Below are 22,834 nucleotides of genomic sequence, written 5' to 3' on the forward strand. Positions count from 1 at the left end.
AACTTCTGAAGATGACAAGACTCTGTGCAGTAGTTGAAGTCCGAGGTGTAAATGGTGAAGAGAAAGGGAGACAAGACAGTCCCCTGTGGAGCCCCAGTGCTGCTGATCACTCTGTCGGACACACAGTGTTGCAAGCACACGTACTGTGGTCTGCCAGTCAGGTAATCAAGAATCCATGACACCAGGAAAGCATCCAGCTGCATCGCTGTCAGCTTCTCCCCCAGCAGGGCAGGGCGGATGGTGTTGAACGCACTGGAGAAGTCAAAAAACATGACCCTCACAGTGCTCACTGGCTTGTCCAGGTGGGCGTAGACACGGTTCAGCAGGTAGACGATGGCATCCTCAACTCCTAGTTCAGGGGGTTTTATGTCTAGAATAACAGATCTCTTAGAGTGGGTTAAAGGCTGGTGTCTAATCCAGGAGATCAGGGGATTTACATAGAATAACTGATCCCCAGAAGTGCATCACAGTCTCTGATCTAATGCAGGGTTTCTGGGGGTTTATATATATACTGATTCCTGTAAGTGGCTTGCAGGCTGGGATATATTGAAGGTTGAAGGTTTCCTGGAGGATTTATGTACAGAGAAACAGATTCTCAGGAATTGGCTGCAGGGTGGGATCTAATCCAGGGTTTTCTGTATGGTTTATATTTACAGTAACTGATTTCCAGGAATGAGTTACTGGTTGGGATCCAGTCCAGGTTTTCTGGAGGCTTCATGTGCTGAGTAACAGAGTCCACCAGAGTACATAAAATCAGGAGGACCTTGTCATTCCTTTTTCAGCATTATTCGTTCATTTTGTATTTTATAATAACTTGATGACTTTGCTGCACAAAAGAAGCAAGTTTCACGGCATGTAATGCATCAAGGTAATAACCCTGATTCTGATGGGACTGGTGTTTGGGAATTGTAGTCAGCCTGGAGTAGATGGGCCAAAGGCCCTGCCTCTGTTTCAGTTTCTATTACTGTATTGCACCCGTTTCGGTTTCAGTTATTCCTCTACCACCATCAACCTCCTGAACTGGTCTTGTATATCTTCACTCACCTCAGAACCGAACTGATTCTACAACCTACAATCTCACTTTCAAGGACTTTTTTACAACTCGTTATTTCTATTTGCCCAATTTTGTCTTCTTTTGCACATTGGTGTTTGTCAATCTTTGTTCATAGTTTAGAATAAAATTCCGCTGTATTTCTTTATTTTCCTATAACTCCCTGCAAGAAAACAACTCTCAGGTGATGTATACGAATGTGCTCTGATGATAAATATACTTTGAACTTTGAACTTGTTGAACTGGTGAACTTTATGATTCTACTGTAAAGCATCTAGGGGTTTGGCTGGTTCGGGAATAGCTGGTGTGTAACTGATCATTGGGATTTTGAGGAAGGAGTGCCATGCTGTGACAGGAGCAGTAAGGGATAGGGAGACAGGGCTGAGGCGAGATGAGAACGGAAGAGAGCAACATTCTGTCTAATTTTTTTTTACAGCTGCAAAGATCAACCATTGTTCTGAGTGGGAAAGTTTTACCCAGCCTGAAAACTGTGCGGCACTTTAAATGTTTATTTTTGTAATATGGCATTCTATGAATATTTAGATGAAATTGAAAAATCACATACTTCTGTTTTTATTTATTAAATTGAAAGGTATATCAAAATACAGTACAACAAAGAGTTGAGGAAAAACTTTTTCACCCAGAGAGTGGTGGATATACGGAATGCTCTGCCCCAGAAGTCTGTGGAGGCCAAGTCTCTGGATGCTTTCAAGAAAGAGATGGATAGAGCTCTTAAAGATAGTGGAATCAAAGGTTGTGGGGATAAGGCAGGAACTGGATACTGATAGTGGATGATCAGCCATGATCACAGTGAATGGTGGTGCTGGCTCAAAGGGCCAAATGGCCTATTCCTGCACCTATTGTCTATTGTCTATTATCTAAAGAAAATGTTTCACGATTCGTAAACTTTTTCTCATTTGTCTTCATTAGAAATCTGTTGTTTATAAACATTGTCCAAATTAATTATGCATCCAGATGAAAATACGTCTCAATCCCATTAGATCATCCGAATGTTCTACTTCAGTCTGTTTCTGGATTTACATTTGATTGAATTCATCAGACTGAATCCACATTCACTGTCGGCACTTGAAGCTTGACATGTTCCAGCGACGTCAACAAGAGCCTACAATTCTTCAAATTCTTCATTTCTAAACACGTTGTTCGATGTATCAGTGAATGTCTTAATTGAACTCACCTTAAATTCATCAGAAATGACAAATTTGAAATCACAGTACTGCTGTGATATCTTTGAACACAGCACCGGTCATGACAATAGCTGAGTATTTTTTTTAAATCAGCCGTACAACATTCCCTTTACCAAATTGAAAATAGGTTGCATTTGCAATAGTAACAGGACCATTCTCTTAACTCATTGTCAGGAAATCTATTACCCAAGTGATTACACACACATTGAATGAATCAAATAATAGGTGCAGTATCGATGTCAGAACTTATAGATGCAAGCAGATCTTTCACTTTGTCACTCTAATAAGGGGATTTGTCAAGTTCCTGTGATTGTAACGTTATATAAAAGAAAATTCCAGCTGCATGGCAATGAAGGCTATGTACACGGGAGCGTTTCAGTTACTGTGCAGCCACACACATTAGAGGGAACAGTGGAAGGGAGGGGATAGCGGGGAGCAGCTGAGTAAGGTGTAAGGCAAGAGGGAGGGGAAGTACAGGGGGGAGGTAGAAAGGTGGGAGGGGAGATGAGGGGTGGGGAGATGATGGGGAAGGCAAAATGTACCAGTGGGAAGGGAGGTGTGGAGGATGGGGAGATAGAGGTAGAAGAAAGATGAGTAGATGAGGGGTGAGGGAAAATGCGGAGGGATGGTGGTGCACTGCAGCGACTCTGTTGATTATCTGTCCTGATGTTTTCCTGGGCCTGCTGATCCCCTCAGAACCCCCTCCACCTCTTCTCATCACCCTCACTATCTCCATACTCCCACAGACCTACTTCCTTCTCCTTTTCTCCCTCCCTACCGTGCAACCTCTCTCTCCCTCACTCCTTCACCCTCCTTCCCTACTCATCCCTTCCTCTCCTCCCTCTGCTTTCCCTCCATCTCCCTCCATCCTTTCCCCTCAATTCCCTCTACCTCCCACAACTCTTCCTCCAGCTCCCTCTTCCTCCCTTTCCCACCTCCTCCCAATTCCCTCCTCTCCTCTTTCCCGCCTCCTTCTCCCTCTTTCCCTCCTCCTTCTCCCCTTTCCCTTCCCCTCCCCTTTCCTTCCTCTTCCCTTCTCCTCCCTCTCATCTGTCCCCTTTCCCTCTTCCTCATTCTCACTCCTCCCCTGCCCTTTTCCTTCTCCTCCCCTCTCCTTTCTCTCTTCCCCTCCTCTTTCCCTCTTTCTCCCTCTCAATCTTCCCCTTTCCCTCCCTGTCCCTCCTCCCCCTCCCCTTTCACTTCTTCCCTTCCTTTTTCCCTCCTCATCCCTCCCCTCTCCCCCCCCTCTCTGGGCAGATTCCCCGAGCCGGCCGCTGCCGGTCGGTGGCGCATGACTGACACCCAGTGGTGTCCGGTGGTAATGCAAGCAATGCGGTCCCGGTTCACCGGGTGAGACGGAATACGGGATGAATTGATGAAGGACAGTGAAGGAATGGACAGAAGGAGGTACAGAGGCGGGGAGGTAGGGAGGGAGAGAGTACAGTGAATGGGATGGAGGAGTGAAAGGGGAGTGAGGCAGGACACCGAGGAACGAGTGCAGGGAAGGGAAGAGAGGAGGAAGAACGGAGTTAAGGAGGAGGTGGAGTGAGATAGAAATCGTAGGACTGAATGGGAGTGAGGGTCGTCTGGGAGTGAGGGATTGAAGGGATGAGGGCTGTCTGGAGACTTAGAGATTGAGGGGATGTGAGAGATTGAGATGGAGCGATGCGTGTGACATGGGGATTGGGGTATGAGAGCAGGTAGATATAGTGAGGGGGTTTAGGTGCAGTGAGGAAGAGAGGGAAAATTTAGCAGGGAATGAGAGTGATGGGGTGAGGGGAGAGTGAGGGAGAGTGTGAGGGAGTTCCTCTCTGCCTGTATTTGCTATGTGCCTCCTTCTTTTTCTTAACCAGGGCCTCAATATCTCTCAAGAACCAAGGCTCGCTAAACCTGTTATTCTAGTATTTTATTTTGACAGGAACATTCAAACTCTGTATTCTTAACATTTCACTTTTGAAGGCCTCCCAATTACCAAGCACACCTTTGCCAGAAAACAACCTGTCCCAATCTGTACTTGACAGATCCTTCCTGATGCCAACAAAATTGGTCTTGCTCCAATTTAGAATCTCAGCCTGAGGAACAGACCTCTCCTTTTACATTAATTACATCAAACTGATAGCATTATGATCGCTAGACAGAAAACCAAGGTAGGCCTTACAAAGTGAATGGTAGGGCAGTGAGAAGTGTAGTAGAACAGAGAGACACATATCTATAATTCCTGGAATGTAGGGTCAAAGGTAGATAGAGATTTAAAGAAAGCTTGTGGCATACTGGCCTTCACAGATCACAGTACAGAGTACAGGAGATGGAATGTTATATTGATGTTGCGTAATACATTGGTGAGGCCTAATTTGGAGTATTGTGTACAGGAAAAATGTCAGTAAGATTGAAAGTGTGCAGAGAAATTTTACAAGAATGTTGGTAGGACTTGAGGATTTTAGTCACAGAGAAAGGCTGAATAAGTTAAAACTTTATTCCCTACAGCACTGAATAATGAGGGATGAATTGATAGAAGTATACACAATATTGAGGGGTACAGACAGGGGAAATGCAAGCGGGATTTTCCCACTGAGGGTGGGAGAAACCAGGACTGGAGGTCATGGGTTAAGGGTGAAAGGTGAAATGGTTAAGGAAAACATGAGGGGGAACTTCTTCACTCTGAGAGTTGTGAGAGTGCAGAATGAGACATTTAAGAGAAATGTGGATGGGTACATGGATGAGAGTGGTTTGGAGGGCTATGGTCCTGGTGTATGTCGAGCGGATGAGGCAGGTGGTCTGGAATGGCCTAGATGGACCGAAGGGCCTGCTTTTGTGCTGTAGTGTTCTATGATTTTATGACTCTAAATTGCAACACTTTGCCATTTTCACCCCATTTTCCCAGCAGGTCTAGATCCTGCTGCAAGATTTGATAGCCTTCCTTGCTGTCCAATACACCCCCAAACTCCAATCTCGGTGTCATCCACAAATTTGCTGATCGAGCTAACCTTGTTATCATCCAGATCATTGATATAAATGACAAACAACAATGGACTCAGCACCAAACCCTGCAGCATGTCACTAGTCACAGGCCCCAGTCAGAGAGGCAAACATCTCCGACCACTCTCTGGCTTCTCCCACAAAGCCAACGTTGAATCCAATCGATTACTTCATCCTCAATACCAAGCGACTGAACCTGGGCTGGATGGGATATAGCCCAAGTTACTATAGGGATTAAGGGAAGAAATTGCTGCATCCTTGGCCATGATCATTGCTTTCACATTGGCCACGTGTAGAACCAGAAGATTGGAGGGTGGCAAATGTTGTTCTTTTGCTCAAGAAAGGTAATAGAGATAATCCTGGGAATTTTAAAAAGGTAGTAGGGATAATCCTGGGAATTTTACAAAGGTAATAGGGATAATCCTGGGAAATTTTGATCAGTGAGTTTAACTTCAGTGGTGGGTAAACTATTGGAAAAGATTCTTAGAGACAGTATGAGCATTTGGAGAAGCACTGTCTGATTAGGGATCGTCATCATGGCTTTGTGAGGGCCAGGTTGTGCCTTGCGAGCTGATTGAATTCGCTGAGGATGTGACAAACCACATCGATGAAGGGAGAGCAGTGGATGTGGTGTACATGGGTTTTAGATAGGTGTTCGATAAGGGTCCCTGTGGTAGGGTCATTTAGAAAGTCAGGAGGCAAGGGACCCAGTGAAACTTGGCTGTGTGGATGCAGAGTCAGCTTGGATTGGTTGGTCTGAAGAATGTGTTTCTGTACCATATGACTCATTGACGAAACAGAGAGTTACCTCATCAGGTTATAGTTGCAGTAGAGATGCCACATTCCCATTATTTCACAACAGCAATATTGGAGAAGCATTTGGACAGACAGGGATTGGAGGGATGCAACCATGTGCAGGCAGAAGGGATTGTCTTAGATTGGTGTCATAGTCAGTACAGATATAATGAGACAAAGGGCCAGTGTTCTGGTACTGACTGGGACTGATTCAGCAGGAGGAGTGGAATTTGCCTATTGCATCCAGGGTAGTTTTTTTGGGGCAGTCTGTAGGTGACCAGAATACATAGTAGTGGAACTAATCTCAGTGTTGTTGATGGGACAGCGCATGGAATGTCAAGGGAGGAAGGGGGACATCTTGTCAATAGTGATCACAACACAGTGGTATCAGGGATGAAGTGTAGTCCTGAATAGGGAAATTGGGATAGAGCTGACTTTAGTATCGGAAGAGAAGGCCCAGCCAAAGCAGCAACTGAGCGTGAGAAGCAGGGGAAAGTTTAGGGCCCAAATGGAGATTTGTAAACCACCACTGACCAAGTGTGAGTCGTGAATGTGGTCACTGAAGGGCAGCAGGGCAGGCCAGACCATCTCGTGTGGAAAACACAAAAACACATGATGAGGCTAAACTCAGGTTGGAGGAGCAACACCTCATATACCATCTAGGTAGTCTCCAGCCCCTTAGTATGAACATAGAATTCTCCAACTTCCGGTAATTCCCTCCCCCTCCCTTCCTCTATCCCTATTTTGCATCACCTCCCTCATAGTTCCTCCTCCTTCTACTATTGTTCTCCTGCCAATCACCTCCCTGCTTCCCCTCCCCCACCCCATGGTCTTAAAAATTACTGTTCTTTTCAACTACCAGCATTCTTCTAACCCTCCCCAAAGCTCTTCCTTCAGTCCTGACGAAGGGTTTCGGCCCGAAACTTCGACTAATCTTTTCAACTGAAGCTGACTGACCTGCTGAGTTCCTCCAGCGCATTGTGAGTCTATCAGGGAAGCTTGGTTGTATGGATTCAGAATTGGCTTGCCCGACGAAGGCATAGCGCAGAAGTACAGAGCATATTCTGCCTGGAGGTCTCTGACCAGAGGTGTTCCAGGAGGATCTGTTCTGGGACGGGACCCCTTCTCTTTGTGATTTTTATAAATAACTTGGATGATGGCATGGAAGGGCAGGTTAGCAAGTTTGTAGATGACACAAAAGCTGGTGGTCTTGAGGATTGTGTAGAAGGTCGTCGTTGGTGGCAAAGGGATATTGACAGGATGCGGAGCCGGGCTGAGAAGTGGCAGATGGAGTTCAACTCAGAAAAGTGTGAAGTAATTCACTTTAGAATGCAGAGTACAAGGTGTCAACGTTTCTGAAGATCTATCCTGGGACCAAGATTTTGATGCAATTACAAAGGTATAACAACAGCTATATTTCAATAGGAGGTATGAACCAAACGTTCTAGCAAATTTCTACAGTTGTACCGTGGGAGCATTCTAACTAGTTGCATCATCATCTGGTCTGGAAATGTGATTGCACAAGATTGGAAATAACTGCAGAAAGTTACAAAATCAGCCGGACCCATCATGCACACTTGCCTCCCCAGCATCGAGGACATCTTCAAAAAAGATGGCAGCGATCATTAAAGATCCCTACCACCTAGTTCATGCCCTCTTCTCATTCCTGGAGGAGGTACAGGAGCCTGAAGACACTCACTCAATGTTTCAAGAACAGCTTCTTCCTCCCCTCTGCCACCAGATTTCTGAAAGGGCAATGAACCCACTATTTTGATTTTCTTTTGCTCTCTTTTTACACTATTTACAGTATTTAATTATATATGTCTACTTCTTTTTAGGGCCGGCCGGTGGTGTCGTGCCATCAGCATATATACGTACATATTGTCAATTTGTTCATTAGAGCTGCGTTGTATGACAAGGGTGATCTGGTCTTTGCATGTTCATGATTATTCTTGGTAAATTTTCCACAGAAATGGTTTGTTCCTGCCGTCTGGGCAAAGTCTTTACAAGATGGGTGACCCCAGCCATTTTCAATGCTCTTCAGAGATTGTCTGCCTGGCGTCAATGGTCACATAACCTAGACTTGTGATATGCACCAGCTGCTCATACAACCATCTGCCATTTACTCCCTGATTTGGGGGGGTATTCTTAGCAGGTGCTACACCTTGCCCAAGGGTGATCTGCAGGCTAGTGGATGGAAGGAGCACCTTACATCTCCTTTGGGAGAGACGTAACTCCATCCCACCACTCTCTGGCTAAAGAAATCCCTCCTCATTTCTGTTCTAAATAGATGGTCCTCCATTTTAAGGCAGTGCCCTCTGGTCCTAGACTCCCCCACCAAAGGAAACATCCTTTTCATTTCCACTCTATCTAGGCCTTTCAACATTCCATAGGTTTCAATGAGATCACCAACACCCACCCCCCCCAGCCTAGAGCTATTAAATGCTGCCTATATAATAATGCTTTCATTCCTGTAATCATTCTCATGATCCTCTTCTAAACCCTCTGCAATTTCAGCACATCCTTTCTTGAATAAGGGTCCCCAAACTGCTCACAATACTCCGTGAGGCCTCACCAGTGACTTATAAAGCCCTCACATCCTTGCTTTTAAATTCTAGATCCCTTCAAGTGAATGCTAACCTTGCATTTGCCTTCCTCGCCCACAGACATAACCTGCAAGTTAGCTTTCACGGAATCCTGCACGATGACTCCAAGTCCCTTTGCATTTCACATTTTTGAATTTTCTATTCATTTCAAAAATAGTCCTTGCTTTTATTTCTTCCACCAAAGTGCATGACCATACACTTCCCAACACTGTATTCCATTTGCCACTTCTTTGCCCATTCTCCTCATCCAATTCCTTCTGAAGCCTCTCTGCTCCCTATCATCTGCAAACTTGGCCACCAATCCTTCAATTCCATCATCCAAGTATTTGACGCACAAAATAAAAAGAAACAGTCCCAACTGAGGCCCCCGTGGAAAACCACTAGTCACCAGTAGCCAACCAGAGAAGTCTCTTATATTCCCGTTCTTCACCTCCTGATAATCAGTCAATGCTTTATCCATGTTAGAATATTTCCTGTAATACCCTGGGTTCTTAACTTGCTAAGCAGCCTCATGTGTAGCACCTTGTCAAAGGTTTACTGAAAATCCAAATAACCAACATCAACCAATTTTCGTTTGACGATGCTACTTGTTATTTATTTAAACAATTCCAATGGATTTGCCAGACAAGGTTTTCCCTTAGAAAAACCATGCTGACTTTGGTCTATTTCATCATGTGCCCCCAAGTATGCCGAAACCACATTCTTAACAATCGACTCCAACATCCTCCCAGCCACTGAGGTCAGACTAATCAATTTCCATTCCTCTGCCTCTCTCCCTTCTTGAAGTGACATTTGCAACTTTCAATTCTTCTGGAACTGCGTCAGAATATATAGATTCTTGAAAGGTCATTACTAATGCCCTCCACAATCTCTTCAGCAACCTCTTTCAAGGCCCTGGAATGTAGTTCATCTGGCCCAGGGAATTTGAGTAACGAGGGACTAAATTAAAGAGCAGAGCCAAATAGGTAGTAATTTCTGGATTACTACCTGAGTGACATGCAAATTGGCATGGGATCATGAAGATTAGCGAGTTAAATGTGTAGCTGAAAGATTGGTGTGGGAGAAGCAGGTTTGAATTCATGGGAAATTGGCCCCAGGATTGGAGAAGGAGGGAGCTGTACCAATGGGACGGGCTCCACCTGAACCGAGATGGGACCTGGATCCTAGCGAATTGCATAACTAGGGCTGTGAATAGGTCTTTAAACTAAATAGTAGGACGGTGGGTTCAACAGATTGGAAAAAAGCAGAAGACCATAAGATATAGGAGCAGAATTAGGCCATCTGGCCCATCGAGTCTGCTCTGCCATTCAATCATGGCTGATCCTTTTTTACTATCTCCCCCTCAACCCAGGTTCCCGGCCTTCTCCTCATAACCTTTGATGTCATGTCCAATCAAGAACCTATCAATCTCTGCCTTAAATACACCCAGTGACCTGGCCTCCACAGCTGCATTTAGCAACAAATTCCACAAATTCACCACCATTTAGCTAAAGAAATTTCTCTGCATTGCTGTTTAGAAAGAGCGTCCCTCTATCTTGAGGCTGTGCCCTCTTGTCCTAGACTCTCCCACCATGGGAAACATCCTATGGGCAGACTATTATTTAAATTGGGAGAGAATTCAAAGTTCTGAGATGCAACGGGACTTGGGAGTCCTTGTACAGGATACCCTTAAGGTTAACCTCCAGGTTGAGTCGGCGATGAAGAAGGCGAATGCAATGTTGGCATTCATTTCTAGAGGAATAGAGTATAGGAGCAGAGATGTGATGTTGAGGCTCTATAAGGCGCTGGTAAGACCTCACTTGGAGTACTGTGGGCAGTTTTGGTCTCCTTATTTAAGAAAGGATGTGCTGACGTTGGAGAGGGTACAGAGAAGATTCACTAGAATTATTCCGGGAATAAGAGGGTTAACATATGAGGAACGTTTGTCCGCTCTTGGACTGTATTCCTTGGAGTTTAGAAGAATGAGGGGGGACCTCATAGAAACATTTTGAATGTGGAAAGACATGGACAGAGTGGATGTGGAAAAGTTGTTTTCCATGATGGGGGAGTTTAGTATGAGAGGGCATGACTTAAGGATTGAAGGGCGCCCATTCAGAACAGAGATGCGAAGAAATTTTTTTAGTCAGAGGGTGGAGAATCTATGGAATTTGTTGCCACGGGCAGCAGTAGAGGCCAAGTCATTGGGTGTATTTAAGGCAGAGATTGATAGGTATCTGAGTAGCCAGGACATCAAAGGTTACGGTGAGAAGGTGGAGGAGTGGGACTAAATGGGAGAATGAATCAGCTCATGATAAAATTGTGGAGCAGATTCAATGGGCCGAATGGCCGACTTCTGCTCCTTTGTCTTATGGTCTTATGGTCTTTCTGAATCTACTCTGCCTAGGCCTTTCAACATTCAAAAAGTTTCAACGAGATCCACCCTCATCCTTTTGAATTCCAGCGAATACAGACCCAGAGCCACCAAACATTCCTTGTATGATAACCCTTTTATTTTTGGAATCAGCCTTGTGAACTTCCTCTGGACCCTCTCCAATGCCAGCACATCTTTTCTAAGATGAGGGGCCAAAATTGATCACAATAATCAATGTCAGGCCTCACCAGTGCCTTATAAAACCTCAGCATCATATCCTTGCTCTTGTATTCTAGACCTCTTGAAGTGAATGCTAACATGGCATTTGCCTTCCTCACCACTGACTCAACCTGCAAGTTAACCTTCAGCTGTTCTGCATAAGGCTCCCAAGTCCCTCTGCATCTTAGATTCCTGGATTTTCTCCCTGTTTATGAAATAGTCCGCACATTTATTTCTACTACCAAAGTGCATGACCATGCATTTTCCAACATTGTACTTCATTTGCCACTTTCTTGCCCATTCTCCTAATCTGTCCAAGTCCTTCTGCATCCTACCTGTTTCCTCAACACCACCTGCCCCTCCACCAGTCTTCCTATCATCTGCAAACTTAGCAACAAAGCCAGCTATTCCATCATCTAAATCATTTATATACAGCATAAAACACAACACCGACCCCTGCGGAACACCACTAGTCACTCGCTGCCAACCAGGAAAAGGTCCTTTTGTTCTCATTCGCTGCCTCCTACCAATCAGCCAATGCTTTAACCATGTTAGTAACTTTCCTGTAATATCATGGGCTCTTAAACTGGTAAGCAGCCTCATGTGTGGCACCTTGTCAAAGGTCTTCTGAAAGTCCATATATATAGAACATCCACTGTACCCCCTTTATCTATCCTACCTGTAATCACCTCAAAGAACTCCAACAGGTTCATCAGGCAGGATTTTCCCTGAAGGAAACCATGCTGACTTTGTACTATCTTGTCCTGTGTCACCAAGTGACTCCATCACTTCGTCCTTAACAATTGGCTCGAATATCTTCCCAACCACTGAGGTCGGGCTAACTGGTCTATAATTTCCTTTATGCTGCCTTCCTCCTTTCTTAAAGAATGGAGTAACATTTGCAATTTTCCAGTCCTCTGGCACCATGCCAGAGTCTAATGATTTTGAAAGATCATTTCTAATGCCTCCACAATCTCTAACGCTACCTCTTTCAGGATCCTAGGGTGCAGTTCCTCTGGTCCGGGTGACTTATGTACCTTTAGGTCTTTCAGCTTTTTGAGCACCTTCTCTCTTGTAACAGTAACTGCATTCACTTCTCTTCCTTCACACTACAACATCAGGCATACTGCTAGTATCTTCCACAGTGAAATCTGATGCAAAATACTCATTTAGCTCATCAGCCATCTCCTTGCCCCCTGTTTTTAATTCTCCTGCCTCATTTTCCAGCTCTCGTTTCTCTTTTATTTTTAACATACTTGAAAATTTTTTACTGTCCACTTTGACATTATTTGTTAGCTTGCTTTCATATTTCATCTTTTTCCTTCTAATGATTTTATTAAGTTGCTCTCTGTAGATTTTTAAAAATGCCCCAATCCTCCATCTTCCCACTATTTTTTTTCTTTGTTGCATGTCCTTTCTTTTGCTTTAACAATAGCTTTGACTTCCCTTGTCAGCCATGATTGTACTATTTTACCATTTGAGTATTTCTTCATTTTTGGAGTACACGTGTCCTGCACCTTCCTCATTTTCCCCAGAAACGCATGCTATTGCTGCTCTGCTGACATCCCTGCCAGCAGCTCCTGCTAATTTACCTTGGCCAACTCTCAGGATGTATCCCAGGCTACTGTGGGAAGCGAGGGAGGGGATTACTGAGCCTCTGGCAATGATCTTTGCATCATCAATGAGGACAGGAGAGGTTCCGGAGGATTGGAGGGTAAGACTCTTGGCAGTGTGCAGGATCAGAGGGATCTACGCAGGTTGACTCTGTGGTTAAGAAGGCATACGGTGTGCATCGGCCTTCATCAATCATGGGATTGAGTTTAACAGCCAAGAGGTAATGTTGCAGCTATATAGGACCCTGGTCAGGCCCCACTTGGTGTACTGTGCTCAATTCTGGTCGCCCCACTACAGGAAGGATGTGGAAACCTTAGAAGAGGTGCAGAGGTGATCTATAAGGATGTTGCCTGGGTTGGGGAACATGCCTTATGAGAATAGGTTGAGTGAACTCGGCCTTTTCTTCTTGGAGCGACGGAGGACGATAGGTGACCTGATGGAGGTGTTCAAGATAATGAGAGGCATTGATCATGTGGATAGTCAGAGGCTTTTCTCCAGGGCTGTAATGGCTAGCACAAGAGGGCATAGTTTTAAGGTGCTTGGAAGTAAGTACAGAGGAGATGTCAGGGGTAAGTTTTTTTATGCAGAGAGTGGTGAGTGCGTGGAATGGGCTGCCAGCGGTGGTGGTGGAGTCGGAAACGATAGGGTCTTTTAAGAGACTGTTGGATGGCTACATGGAGCTTAGAAAAATAGAGGGCTATGGGTAAAGCCTAGGTAGTTCTAAGGTAGGGACATGTTTGGCACAGCTTTGTGGGCCGAATGGCCTGTATTGTGCTGCAGGTTTTCTATGTTTCTAACTCCTCTCTCTTACCACTGCAATTTCCCTTACTCTAATGAAATACTGCTACATCAGACTTTACTTTCTCCCTAACAAATTTCAAGTTGGACACAGTCATATTGTGATCACTGGTTCCTAAGGGTTCTTTTACCTTAAGCTCTCTGATTGCCTCCGGTTCATAACATAACACCCAATCCAGTATAGCTGATCCCCTAGTAGGCTCAACAACAAACTGCTCTAAAAAGCAGTCTCTTCGGCGTTCAACAAGCTCACTCTCTTGAGATCAATTACCAACCTGATTCTCCCAATCTTGTTAAAATCTCCCATGACTGCCATAACATTGCCCTTTTGATTCATCTTCTCTATTTCCTGTTGTAACCTGAGGTCCCAGCCATCAATGTCCTTTTACCCTTGCAGTTTCTTAACTCAACCCACAAGGATTCAATGTCTTCCGATCCTATGTCACATCTTTCTACTGATTTGATGCCATTCTTTACCAGTAGAGCCACACCACCCCCTCTGTCTACCTTCCTATGCCTTTGATATAAAGTGTTATCTTGGACGTTCAGCTCCCAACTACAATCATCCTTCAGCCACGATTCGGTGTTGGCCACAACATCATACCTGGCAATCTGTAATATTGAAACAAGATCATCCACCTTATTTCTTATACTACATGCATTTAGATACAACACCTTAAGTACCATATTTTCTATCCTTTCTGATTCTGCATCCCTAATGATCTGATACTCAGCCTGTTGGTTGCTACTAAGTCCCATCACCTGCCTACCCTTCCTGACAATCTGACCTCCTGCTATCTTTACCTTTTTGCCATCCATCCTTTCCTGAGTCCCTTCACTCCAGTTCCCACCACCCTGCTAAATTAGTTTAAACCATTCCCGACAGCTCTAACAAACCTGCCTGCAAGGATGTTGGGTCCTCCTCAGGTTCAAGTGCAACCTGTCACCTTTGAACAGGTCATACCTCCCCCAGAAGAGATCCCAATTATTCAAGAACCTGAAGCCCTGACCCTTGCACCAGCTTCTCAGCCACGAATTTATTTGCTAATTCATCCTGTTTCTACCCTCAATGGCACGTGGCACGGGTAGCAATTCAGAAATTATTACCCGGGAGGTCCTGCTTCTCAGCTTTCTACCTAACTCTCTAAATTCTCAATTCAGGACCTCATTGCTTTTCCTTCCTATGTCATTGGTACCAATATGTACCAAGACATCTGGCTGCTTCCCCTCCCTCTCCAAAATATTGTGGACGCAATCTCAGACATCCTTGGCCCTGGCACCTGGGAAGCAACATACCATCCGGGTGTCTCGTTCATGTCCACAGAATCTCTTGTCTATTTCCTTCGCTAGTGGGTCCCCTATCACTACCACTTCCTTCTTCTCTCTCTTTCCCTTCTGCACCACGGGCCCATGCTCAGTGCCTGTAACCCGGTCACCATGGCATTCTCCCAGGATGTTATCCCTCAGAAGTATGGATAAAGAAAAAAAAGATAAGTATGGATAAAAATAAAGAAAAAGCAAAATATAAAAAAGGGAAGAGTAAGAGTGGAGTGAAGAAATGTCAAATGTAAAAGAGAAAGAGCTATCAAGATGTTAAAAGCACACTGAGTGTAAGGACACTTTATTTGAATGTCCATACTCTTTGAAACAAGGTCAGTGAACTTGTGGCACAAATCAGTACCATAGGGTATGATTTAGTGGCCACAACAGAGACGTGGTTGCAGGGTGGAGAGGATTGGGAATTAAATATCAAAGGATATCAATTAATACAGAAGGATAGGCAGGAAGGTAAGGGAGGTGGGGTCATGCCTTTAATTAAAGATGAGTTCAGGGTAATAGTGAGATGATATAAGATCTAAGGAGCAGAATGTTAAATCCAACGGCACAGAGATTTGGGACAGTAAAGGGAAAAAATCAGTGGTGGGAGTTGTCTATCGGCCACCAAATAATAACATTAAAGGCACAGGCAATAAACAGAGAAATATCTGAGGCATGTAAGAATAGACCAGCGGTTATCATGGGGGATTTTAACTTGCACATAGATTGGGTGAATCAAGTTGGCTGAGGCAGTCTTGAGGAGAACTTCATAGAAGGCATCCGTGATGGCTTTCTTGAACAGCATGTAACTGAATCTACAAGGGAACGTGCTATCTTAGATTTTGTCCTGTGCAGTGAGACAGGTAAAATTAATGATCTTGTCGTTAGGGATTCTCTTGGAAAGAGTGATTACAGTATGATTGAGTTTCTCATAGAAATGGAGGGTGCAATTGTTCAATCTAAAAGCAGTGTATTATGCCTAAACAATGGAGGCTGCAATGGGATGAGGGACAAATTGGCTAGTGTTGACTGGGAACACAGGCTATATGGTGGGATGATTAAGGAACAGTGGAAGACTTTCAAAGGAGTTTATCATGGTGCTCAACAAAAATATATTCCAAAAACATCGGCATTGATTGTGTGGATAGTCAGAGGCTTTTTTCCAGAGGTGAAATGGCTAATACGAGAGGGCACAGATTTAAGGTGCTTGGAAGTATGTACAGAGGGGATGTCAGGGGTAAGTTTTTTTATGCAGAGTTATGGAATGGGCTGCCGGCAACTGTGGTGGAGGTGGATACAACAGGGACTTCTAAGGGACTCATGAATGGGTACATGGAGCTTAAAAAAGTAGAAGGCTACGGGTAAATCTAGGTAATTTTTAAAGGAAGTACATGTTTGGCCTGTATTATGCCGTAGGTTTTCTATGTTTCTATATTCCAGTTAAAAGCAAGGACAGTAAGGGTGGGGATGGCCAGCCTTGGATAACTAAGGATATGAAAAGAAGGAATCAAACTAAAAGTTTGTGCATACAAAGTCGCCAAGAGTAGTGGGAAACTGGAAGATTAGGAAAACTTTGAAAAGCAACAAAGAATCACCAAGCAAGCAACCAAGAAAGAGAAGCTAGATTATGAAAATAAACTAGCACACAATATAAAAACAGATAATAAAAGTTTTTATAATTATATGAAGTGGAAAAGGGTGGCAAAAGTGAACATAGGTCCCTTGGAGGATGAGAAGGGAAAATTGATATTGGGTAATGAGGATATGGTAGAGGCTTTGAATGATTATTTTGTGTCAGTCTTAACAGTGGAGGACATGTGTAACATGCCAAAGAGAAATGTTATGGGAGGTGAGGACCTCAATAGAATAGCTATCATTAAAGACGTAGTGCTGAGCAAACTTGTGGGCCTGATGATAGAGACGTTCCCTGGTTCTGATGGAGTGCATCCCAGGGTACTGAAAGAAATGGCAGAAGTTATAGTAAAGGCTTTAGTGATAAGTTACCAAAATTCTCTAGACTCTGGGCATATCCCGGCAGATTAGAAGATGGTGAATGTCATGCCACTGTTCAAAAACAGATGTAGGCAAAGACGTAGGTATCTTCAACCCAGACAGATGCATGTGGTTCATTCTGGAAGGTCAAATATGATGGCAGAATATAGTATTAATGGTGACTCTTGGCAGTGTGGAGGATCAGAGGGATCTTGGGGTCCGAGTCCATAGGACACTCAGAGCTGCTGCGCAGGTTGACTCTGTGGTTAAGAAGGCATATGGTGCATTGGCCTTCATCAATCGTGGGATTGAGTTTAACAGCCAAGAGGTAATGTTGCAACTATATAGGACCCTGGTCAGACCCAACTTGGAGTACTGTGCTCAGTTCTGGTCACCTCACTGCAGGAAGGATGTGGAAACCATAGAAAGGGTGCAGAAGAGATTTACAAGGACGTTGCCTGAATTGTGGAGCATGCCTTATGAGAACGGATTGAGTGAACTTGGCCTTTTTCTCTTGGAGTGACGGAGGATGAAAGGTGACCTGATAGAGGTATAGAAGATGATGAGAGGCATTGATCATGTGGATAGTCAGAGCCTTTTTCCCAGGGCTGAAATGGCTAACATGAGAGGGCACAGTTTTAAAGTGCCTGGAAGCAGGTACAGAGGAGATGTCAGGGGTACGTTTTTTATGCAGAGAATGGTGAGTGCGTGGAATGGGCTGCTGGCAATGGTAGTGGAGGCAGATACAATAGGGTCTTTTAAGAGACGCTTAGATAACTACATGGAGCTTAGGAAAATAGAGGGCTTTGGGTGACCCTGGGTAATTTCTAAAGTAAGTATATGTTCGGCACGGTATTGTGGGCTAAAGGGCCTGTATTGTGCTGTAGGTTTTCTATGTTTCTATGTTTCAAAAGGCAGGTTACTATAGGCCAGTTAGTTTAACATCTGTAGTTGGGAAAATGCTTGAAGCTGTCATTAAGGAAGAAATAGCGAGGCATCTGGAAAGAGATGGATCCATCAGGCAAACGTAGCATGGTAGTTTATCCTGCTTGACAAACTTACTGGAGGTCTCTGAGGATATCACAATTGCAGTGGATAGAGGGGAACAGCCAGATGTTATTTACTTGGATTTCGAGAAGGTGTTCGATAGGGTGGCGCATAAAAGACTTTTCAATAAGACAAGGATGCCTAGAGTTGGGGCGATATATTAGCGTGAATAGAGGATTGGTTAGCTAATAGAAAGTAGCAAGCTGGGATACACGGGTGTTACTCTGGTTGGCAATCAGTGGTGAGCGGTGTGTCGCGGGGTCAGTGCTGGGCCCACAACTGCTCTCAATATACATTATTGTAAAATTACAGCGTGCTGCTGTGCAGAGGGACCTGGGAGTGCTTGTGCATGGATCACAAAAGGTTAGTTTGCAGGTACAGGAGGCTATCAGGAAGGCAAATGGTATGCTTGCCTTCATTGCTAAAGGGATTGAATTTAAGAGCAGGAAGGTTATACTCCAACTGTACAGGGTATTGGTGAGGCCACACCAGGAGTACTGCGTGCAGTTCTGGTATCCTTACTTGATGAAGGATATAAAGGCTTTGGAGGTGGTGAAGAGGAGGTTCACCAGGTTGTTTCCAGAGATGAGGGTGTTAGATTATGAGGAGAGTCGCCTGGGACTGTATTCAAGTCAAGTCAAGTCACTTTTTATTGTCATTTTGACCATAACTGCTGGTACAGTACACAGTAAAAACCAGATAATGTTTTTCAGGACTATGGTGCTACATGAAACAATACAAAAACTACACTGAACTATGTAAAACAACACGAGAACTACACTAGACTACAGACCTACCCAGGACTGTATAAAGTGCACAGAACAGTGCAGGCATTACCATAGATAATAAACAAGACAATAGGCACAGTAGAGGGTACAGTAGGTTGGTGTCAGTCCAGGCTTTGGGTATTGAGGAGTCTGATGGCTTGGGGGAAGAAACTGTTACGTGGTCTGGTCGTGAGAGCCCGAATGTTTCGCTGCTTTTTGCCAGATGGCAGTAGGGAGAAGAGTTTGTATGAGGGCTGCGTGTGGTCCTTCACAATGCTGTTTGCTTTGCGGATGCAATGTGTGGTGTAAATGTCTGTAGTGGCGGGAAGGGAGACCCTGATGATCTCAGCTGACCTCACTATCTGCTGCAGGGTCTTGCGATCTGAGATGGTGCAATTTTGGAACCAGGCAGTGATGCAGCTGCTCAGGATGCTCTCAATACAACTTCTGTAGAATGTGGTGAGGATGGTGGGGGTGGGGGCAGTGGGAGATGGACTTTTCTCAGCCTTCGCAGAAAGTAGAGACACTGCTGGGCTTTCTTTGCTATGGAGCTGGAGTTACTCGCTGGAATTCAGAAGAATGAGAGGAGATCTTATAGAAACATATAAAATTGTGAAAGGAATAAATAAGATAGAGGCAGGAAAGTTGTCTCCACTGGTAGGTGAGTCTAGAAATAAGGGAAATAACCTCAAGGCTCAGGGGAGTAGATTTAGGATGGAGCTGAGGAGAAACTGCTGTTCTCAGAGAGTGGCGAATCTGTGGAGTTCTCTGCCCAATGAAGCAGTGAAGGCTATCTCAATAGATATATTCAAGACAAAGTTGGATAGATTTTTGCACAGTAGGGAAATTAAGGGTAGGTGGAAATAAGTCCATGGCCAGATCAACCATGATCTTATTAAATGGTGGAGCCACCTCGAGGGGCCAGATGGCCTACTCCTATTTGTTGTGTTCTTATATTCTTATAGTGATACATCTGACTTTAGTTTCTCCCTCTCAAACTGTAGGGTGAATTTTTTCATATTATGATCACTGTTTCCTGTGGGTTCCTTTATCTTAAGGTCCCTAATTATATCTGGTTCATTACACAACACTCAATCCAGAATTGCTTATCCCCTAGTGCGTTCAACCACAAGCTGCTCCAAGAAGCCATCTCAGAGGGACTTCACAAAATCTCTCTCTTGGGATCCAGCATCAACTTAACTTTTCCAATCTATCGGCATATCAAAATACCCCAATACTAATGCAACATTGTCTTTTTGAAATGCTTTTTCTATCTTCCACTGTAATTTGCAGCCCACATCTTGCCTACTGCCTGTATATAACTCCCATCAGGGTCTTCATACCCTTTCAGTTTCTTAACTCTACCGACAAGGATTCCACACACCTTCTGATCTTATGTCACTTCTTTCCCAAGATTTGATTTCATTCTTTACCAGCAGAGCCACCCCAAACCCTCTGCCAATCAGCTTTTGATACAATGTGTTTCTCGGATGTCAAGCTCCCAATTGCAATCTTCTTTCAGCCACGACTCCATGAGGCCCACAACTTCATACCTGCCAATCTCTATCTGTGCTTCAAGATTACCTACCTTGTTCCATACATTGAAATATAAAGATATATATATATATCTTATTGTATTTTATAGTTTTCATTATGTACTATTGCTGAAAAACAACAAATCAACAAATTTCAAGACATATGCCGATGATAGTAAACCTGATTCTGATAATGGTAGGAACCTTAGCAGTGTGGAAGAACAGAGGGACCTTGGGGTCCATGTATACAGACCCCTCAAAGTTGTTGCACAGGTTGTCAGGGAGATTAAGAAGGTTTATGGAGTGTTGACATTTGTTAGTCAGAGGACTGAATACAAGACATTATGTTGCAGCTCTATAAAACTCTGGTTAGATCACACTTGAAATATTATGTTCAGTTTTGGTTGCCTTCTTACAGGAAGGATGTGGAAGCTGTAGAGAGAAAGATGAGGAGGTTTATCAGGATGCTGACTATTTGAAAGTGCATGTCTATGAGGGAAGTTTGAGCAAGCTAGAGCTTTTCTCTTTGGAGCCAAGGAGGGTGAGAAATGTCTTGATACAGGTGTACGAAATGATAAGAAGCATAGATATAATGGATAGCCGGAGACTTTTTCAAGGAACAGAAATTGGAGAAAAAAGAATAAATAATTTTCAGGTGATTGGACAAAATTATGGGATGGATGTTAGAGGTAAGTTTTTTTTACACAGAGAGTGGTGGGTGCGTGGATCACATTAGAAGGGGTGGTGATAAAGGCAGATACGTTAGAGGCATTTAAGATGTTCTCAGGTAGATGCATGGATGATAGGAAAATAGGGGTTATGTGGAATGGAAGAGTTAGATTGGTCTTAGAGCAAGGTAAAAGGACAGCACAGCATTGTAGGCAGAAGGGTCTATACTGTGCTCTGCTGTTCTATGTTCTCTGTACTCATTTGACTCATTTCTGTAGACTCTGTGACCATCTCCTGAGTAAGTACAGATGCATAAAATCCATTTAACATTGGCATCATCTCCTTTGTTTCCAAAAGTAAGTTGACCAGAGCGATCATCAAATGGACAGATTTTGTCACTTGCTGTCCTATTGATCTTGCTGTATTTATGTTGAAGGCCTCAGGAATCCCTTTCACCTTGTTTGCCAGAGCAACCTCAAGCCCTGTTTTGTCTTCTTTATTTCTCTGTTGTGCTCTCTCACACTTCTTCCATTCCTCAAGTAGCTCATTTGATCCTAACTGCCTATACCTCATTCACACCCTTCTTTCTTCTTTGTTTCATTAGGGCCTCAATATCCCTCGACACCTAAGAGTCCCTAAACCTGTTCACTTTGCCTTTTGTTATAAACAGGAACAGACAAACTGTACTTGTAAAATTCACTTTTGAAGGCCTCCCTCTTACCAAGCACCCCTTTACCAGAAAACAACCTATCCCAATCCGCACCTGCCGGATCCATTCTCAATTTAGAATCTCAACCCAAGGACCAGACCTATCACTCTCCACAGATATCTTCAAACTAATGACATTATGATCACTAGATACAAAGAGTTCACACATCCCTTCATCTGCCCTGACTCGTTCCCTAAGAGGAGATCGAGTATCACACTCTCTCTTTTTGGAAACTCTCTATATTGATTAAGGGAACTTTCCTGAACATATTTGACAAACTCTATCCCATCCAATCCCTTTACAGTATTCCAGTCGCAGTCAATATGTGGAAAGTTAAAATCACCTACTATCACAACCTTGTGTTTTTTGCAACAGTCTGTAATCACGCTCCAAATTTGCTCCTCTAAATCCTGCGGACTTGAGGGTAACAATACAATAAAATGCTATTGGGTAATACAATATAATGCCATTAATGTGTTCATGCCTTTCTTATTTCTCAGTTCCATCCACATAGTTCCAGAATGTCCTATCCAAGCACTGCTATGACATTTTTCCTGACACTTAATGCCACCCCTTCCCATTTAATCCTGCCCTTTCTATCCCACCCATAACAACGGAACCCTGGAACAATGAGCTAGCTAGTCTGCCCTCCTGCAAGTCCATAATTCTGTGTGCTGATCCATGCTGTAAGCTCACCTTGCATTGAAATAGATGCAACTCAGAACATAATTCCCACCATGCTCTGCTTTCGGTTTGTAGGCTGAAAATGGCACCAATGAGCCTCTGGCTGCTGGCTAATGAAACAAGGAAGATACCTTGTTAGTCACACTTTTTATGGCAAGCTATCATTGCAATTAATAGTCTGTAACTTCCTTTTGGACTTGGGGGCAATTCGATGAGGCTGAACCGAAGCAAGCTGAGGTGGCGGGCCCATTGCCAAAAGCGAGGAAGACCTGAGGTTCCCTTGTTGTAAGCACCTCGCCAAAGGCCGAATTGAGGCAGCGGGATCCAGAAACCAGAGAATACTGAAGTGACTGAACTTGATTTTTGGATGGAGGGTGTAGGGCTGAATCAGAAAGGTCAGTTATGGGCTGAATCAAGATGGTGAGGTCCAGGCACCAGAGCAGATTGGGGCAATGTCTGGACAGCGAGTTATGTGCAGGGCCAGATCGGAAAGGTTAGGT

At 44.0% G+C, this 22,834-nt stretch overlaps 1 long non-coding RNA gene across 1 annotated transcript in view; it reads left to right on the forward strand.

The window, feature by feature from the left end:
* Positions 1 to 765: 765 nt before the first annotated feature.
* The window catches only part of LOC140202309 (uncharacterized), a 55,313-nt gene continuing 33,244 nt past the window's right edge, over positions 766 to 22,834 (forward strand). Inside the window, exon 1 of the long non-coding RNA XR_011887067.1 lies at positions 766 to 868. This is a non-coding gene — a long non-coding RNA (uncharacterized lncRNA). The remainder of the gene's footprint in view (positions 869 to 22,834) is intronic.

This window comes from Mobula birostris, chromosome 8 (assembly GCF_030028105.1).
Source record: "Mobula birostris isolate sMobBir1 chromosome 8, sMobBir1.hap1, whole genome shotgun sequence".
In the NCBI taxonomy this organism is placed as follows: Eukaryota; Metazoa; Chordata; class Chondrichthyes; order Myliobatiformes; family Myliobatidae; genus Mobula; species Mobula birostris.